This window comes from Dipteris shenzhenensis, chromosome 27, assembly GCF_047967505.1.
Source record: "Dipteris shenzhenensis isolate YYH24624 ecotype China chromosome 27, Dip_SZ_1.0, whole genome shotgun sequence".
NCBI lineage: Eukaryota > Viridiplantae > Streptophyta > Polypodiopsida > Gleicheniales > Dipteridaceae > Dipteris > Dipteris shenzhenensis.
This window is the reverse complement of record NC_141622.1, coordinates 23573382-23578776: the sequence shown is the minus strand read 5'-3', so window position 1 is coordinate 23578776 and position 5395 is coordinate 23573382. Positions and strand designations below refer to the sequence as shown.

Genomic DNA, 5395 nt, shown 5'->3' with positions numbered 1-5395 from the left:
GATTTTAGGAGTTTGGGATTTAGGACGTATGCAATAGATAGGAATATGGTTCTAAATTTTTGTATAACATGGAATAGGGAGAAATAGGAGTTTTTTTTTTTGGTGTGTGTGTGTGTATGTGTTTGCACGCACACGTGCGCATGCATGCGTGTGTGTGTGCATGCGTGCGTGCGTGTGTGTGTGTGTGTGAGAGAGAGAGAGAGAGAGAGAGAGAGAGAGAGAGAGAGAGAGAGAGAGAGAGAGGAAATAAGGTCTTTTCTATAAAATAAATTAGATTTCATATATAGGCAACACTGATATTTAGGAAATGTGATTTTCTATATAAATCTAGTGGATTTTATGTCTCCTATATAGGAAATGAGATCCGTTCAAGGAAATGTGACTTTTTATATTATAATATTGCAGAATCAATTGGGAACTACATTTCCTATGTATGAAATAAGCAAGAACTTACACTTTTTATACTTATATGTAATTAGTTGTCTATCTAAGCAAGAATATTGTATTTTCCATGTAGGAAAATGTTTGTATATTAAAATTTTAATGAGAATATACATAATAATTGTAAAATGTATAAGGTATATAATGTAGGCTAATTATATTTTTCTAATTTTAAAACACGTATATTCTTCCATATATCCAAATATAAAAAATTCAATGTAGGCTTACCAAGAATTGATTGATGATGCAGAATTCTTGTAAGGACTACAACTAGGGCCATTTTAATGAGGAATGTTTCCATGAAACATTGTAATTACTCCCATGGATCATGTGTTATGGTGTTATGCAAGAGGAGAGCTACATTATATCATTGTTGCATTATTCAACTCTAAGCCCATTGATCGAAATGTTCATGTTGAGATTTCAAGGTGGCAAATTAATGCATGGTATTGAGCTATTATTTTGAGGTGACTCCTTAAGGATAATGAAATCCTAAACTGCGGAATTTCTATGCATTTAGATGCATTGCTTTCTAATACATGCTTTTATGATGGATCCAAATTTCATGTTCTATCATAATGGCGTGTGAATATGATTATGAAGAGCTTAGAGCATGTGGTTCAAGCTAGAAATGATATTGCTGCTAGTACCAAGGCATTATTCTTGGACAATGAAGTTTTGGGACATGCTTACCATTATAAATCTAAACTTGCAATCTTAAGCATGTGAAGCTTCTCTATTGTGTTACATTACATCCTCTTTAAATATAAAGGCAATATTAGCATCCTTTGGACAATGGCCCACAATGGCCTTGTCCCCATACCAACAGCTGCACTTTTATTGAACAACCCAACCCATATTCGATCCATTCCTTTGCCACATTCAGCAGACCGATGGCTTGCAAAAGCTTCCAGTACCCAGGCGTCACACTCCACCTTGAAATGTCGAGTCCACACTCAGACTCCCAAAGGAGATCAAAGACAAAGACAAAGAATCATCTGGTTAATCAAACATGAGAGAGACACGGAGACAATGATAGAGAGAGGGAGTTTACATGCCATTACATGGCAAAGCATCCCCTTCCTCTAGCGGATGCTAGGAATGGTGGCGAGAGTTGTTAATCTCTTGGGTCGAAAATTACTCAGTCAATAAGATGTAGAACGCATCATCACCGTTATTGCAACAATATTGCCTGTGAAATTGAAGGTTTGTTCATCGACTTGATAGAGAAATTGAAGGTTTGTTCATCGACTTGATAGAGATCGGATGATTTGACTTCAAGCAGTTACCCTCTAGTGTGCGAGAGGTTTCACACTACTATAAGTAAAGCTCCAAGGTGTGAGTGTCACTAGATGTGGTTAACCAAAATTAAGGTCCCCTTGCTAAAATTCAAGGCTCAAGGCGGGAAAGGGTATTTGGGCCAATTTTGGGAAATTTTTCTCTGCTTCCTCAAACAGCTCGCTTCCCCTACTTCCCCTCATCTGCTCGAACCGACTCGAATCCAAGCTCCTACAACTTGCCCAGCCCTGTGTACTTTGTCCCCACACCAACAGCTCGCGTACAGCTACTTATAAGCTTGTGTATCCCAGCCGCAATAGGAAGCACAGAAGATAAGAGGAAGGACCGAAGGCACAAGATGAAGCACAGAAGGCAATGACTGCAAGCACCAGGGAGAGCAAGAGGAAGCAAAAATACGAGAAGCAAGCATCATCATCTCGGCAAGCGAACATAGATCCCCATCCCTAGCTCGGCCTTCATCAAGATCCAAGGTTAGGACTCCCATCATTTTGTCTTTTGCGTTATGATATTCAATGCTCTTCTCTTCCTGCTCTGTCGTGAACTATGACAGATCCGTCTCCAAATCCACGGTGCTGCATTACGATCAAACGACTATCGGATCCATGTGCAATGTAAGGATGTAGGAGCCCTTGAGCAATTCATATGCTTGCTTTCAACGTGCGAGGTACACGTGATAATTGCGTAGCTGAGTGTCTTAATGGTGCTGACCAAGCAGCTGATGTCAAAGTCATCATCCAATAGTAGGATACGAAATGAATCCCTTACCATAAGAGGCGTTAGAGGCATTAGAGGATTGTGGCACACCTCTTATGCATAAGACGCGTGCCTTTTTTTAAGGTTTTTTGTGATGTGTGCGGGTAGGGGATTGAGCTATGCAAGAAAGATAGAACTTAAGGAAGACTCAGATTGTCCAAAATTCAAAAGTGGAGATTGGGTAGGCTATTGATGTTGATAAGTTGTATTTGCCAGTTATAAGAACACAGGTCAAATCATCTCATACCTTGCATATGCTGATTTCCAACGACAACCTACAACGGATCAAAATGTCCATCGAGTAGTAATCAGGATTCAGGAACTATATACGGGATCCTTGTGCTAGAACCTGGGATTCGAGACTTGGGAGCTACCGCCTTCTTACTGGAAAGACGAAAATCATGGTAAGCCAGGACCTCGTTTTCCCCTTTCCGTGTTCATAATACATACTATGTAGAGGCAAGCTGGAGCCTGGGACAGTGTGTAAACGGTTTGCTACTTACAATGTTTGTCCATGGAGCAGGCCGGATAGCTACCATAGTGAATTGTGATTTTGAAGTGTTATTGCATATGTGGACAGCTTATGGACATAGTTGATGGCCAAGCTATTGCGTGCCCCAATCTTTGTGCAAGATTGTCGATCCAGTCACCGGGAAGGCTTCTGCAAACAAGGTTAAAGGATTCCATTTAGTCTTACAGGCTTGTAGCCCCTTTTTATATACTTTTCCTTCTTTTGTAAATCCTGTGTCCTCTTTTTCTGTTGGCTCTCAAAGGCTGCTTGCCCCCTTTTCTTCTTCTGTAAACATTGCATCTCAATTTGTTTATTGAATGGATCAAGTGTTGTCAAGGCGCATTCTAGTTGTGGCGCAACACCTTGCCTCGGCCATTTTCTCCAGGTGGAAAGTGTGCCAATGAGCCTTTGTCATGGTGGTCACGGTCCTAAATTTGCAACAACTGCGTAGTGATCACAGTTTCGATGATGAAGAAAACCACATGCATCCTGAGGAAACATGATGCAACATATTTTGGAGGCTATGATTAGACAGACAGTTCAAGAAGAAATAGTCCTTTCCCAAGCTTTAGGGTGTCATCGTAGGATTGTTTACAAGATTTCATCCTCTTGATATTGGGTGAGTGACGTTCTAAACTGATGCTATGCATCGCATGCGCAGGGCAGAAATCATCATTTGTTAGAATTGCTGTGTGGATGCCACTCTGCAAGGGGGGTAGACTTGAGAGTGTCCATTATGAGGAGAAACCAATTTCACAAGTTCTTTGTTATGTTCTCAGCCCAAATTTCTTGGCAAAGCTGTCTGTGTGATTTCTATCTAAATTTCTTGGTGTAAGGCATTGTGTGAAGAAATCTATGCATATTGTAATCCTAGATTCATCAACTTGGGGTCAGGACTGCATGTATGCATCATTTTTGTATATCAAGTTTATGTTGTGGGAAAGTTGTCGTCAATTATGCTGTCTTTCTACATTGCTTATGTCTCCGACTTTGCCACCTCCTTCTGCTTCATGTTTTGGACAAGCAAGAAGTGGTTGGTACACATCCTGTCAAAAGTTGTAGCCAGAATTGCAGCTGGCTATGGCATCCAGGTGAGCTTGTTTTTACGTGGCATTTTCGTATTTACTATCCTCTGAAGCTAGAGGAACTATCGTTGCAAAAGAGAAGATGTGTTCTATGGAGCATTTCCTATAATTCAGGTCTTACGAATTGCATGGCAGGACAATATTTACCGGCCCATTACAATCAAGTATGAAAGAGATTTCAGGTTTTTTTTCTATAACATTGCACAGAGGAGCTACTTATTTTTACTTGCTCTATTGAAAATTCTGACTTTCTGTAGGTTGTGGGCTTAGAAGAATGTAGAGCATAGCACTTGTCAAGATGAGTTTTACTTCATATGATTGAGCTTTCTAGAAAGTAAGCTTTAACTACCTGCAATGCTTTCTAGCACTAGTATCACTTCTAGCAGAGATAAGTAGAAAGACTTGCATTGGTTTAATGCTTATTAGCAATGGCTCTGTTGGTAGTGCCTAGTAGTACTACTAACATTTCAAGTAGTGCCTACTGTTGGAAAAGAGGTCACCTCCCCATATGTGAGCCCCCATATGAGGAGGGCATCTGGGAGGTAGACCAGTCATCACTGATCTGGACAAGATTGGGGCCAGATACATGGCTAGAAATATGGCCAGTTCATGAAGAGGTTCAGGTCGGCATCTTAGGGCAGCAACAGGAGGATCCTCGTGGGCTGCTAGTCGGCCAGTAAGGTGGCATGGAGAGCTGACAGGGTTTGGCCATATGGGCAGGCATCAGGCTAGCTGTATGAGCCAGCAATAGGCTTGACATGGCATGGCCAACAGTACCTGTTTTAAAAAATGTTGCATGAGGTATGTGCCTATTAGATTTTTTGTGTAGAGACTCTCTAGATAAAGTTTTGATTTTTTTACTTGCTACTTATGGAGCTCGTGTGTCATTGTAGGAGGTGGTAGTCTTTTACAGTTAGTGCCTTAATCAGGTGTCCCTATATTCAAGGCCTTATTTGGTGTTCTTGTACGGTTCAATTGGCTGAGGTCTTTTCCCTTTCAGAGCATTAGATCATCCATTTTCCAATGCCTTATTTTTGGTTCCTGTGTTGTTGCTTTGTGTGTGGATGCCATGCTTCCTGCTATGGTCATCTCATGCACTTGTGCTTTTGGCTTGCTTTTTACATCGATGTTTGCATTCATGCTTTGCTTTTCCAATTGTTGCAAAGGTCTTACCAATTGATTTCTTTCAATATTGGCAGTGTCTAATTGCATACAATGATTCTGACATGACAGGCGCGTAGAGCTTGAAAAGACGATCACTTTTCCTTTTTGGAGCGTGTGCAAATTCTTCTTGGATTGCAAGTTA

General features: G+C 40.8%; 1 long non-coding RNA gene across 1 annotated transcript; it reads left to right on the top strand.

Moving 5' to 3' along the window:
• Nucleotides 1-1842: 1842 nt before the first annotated feature.
• Nucleotides 1843-4425, top strand: LOC147884058 (uncharacterized). Its single transcript, XR_015543618.1, has 4 exons — nucleotides 1843-2210; nucleotides 2291-2897; nucleotides 3074-4095; nucleotides 4347-4425. It is a non-coding gene; the product is annotated as an uncharacterized LOC147884058 (long non-coding RNA).
• Nucleotides 4426-5395: the final 970 nt, after the last annotated feature.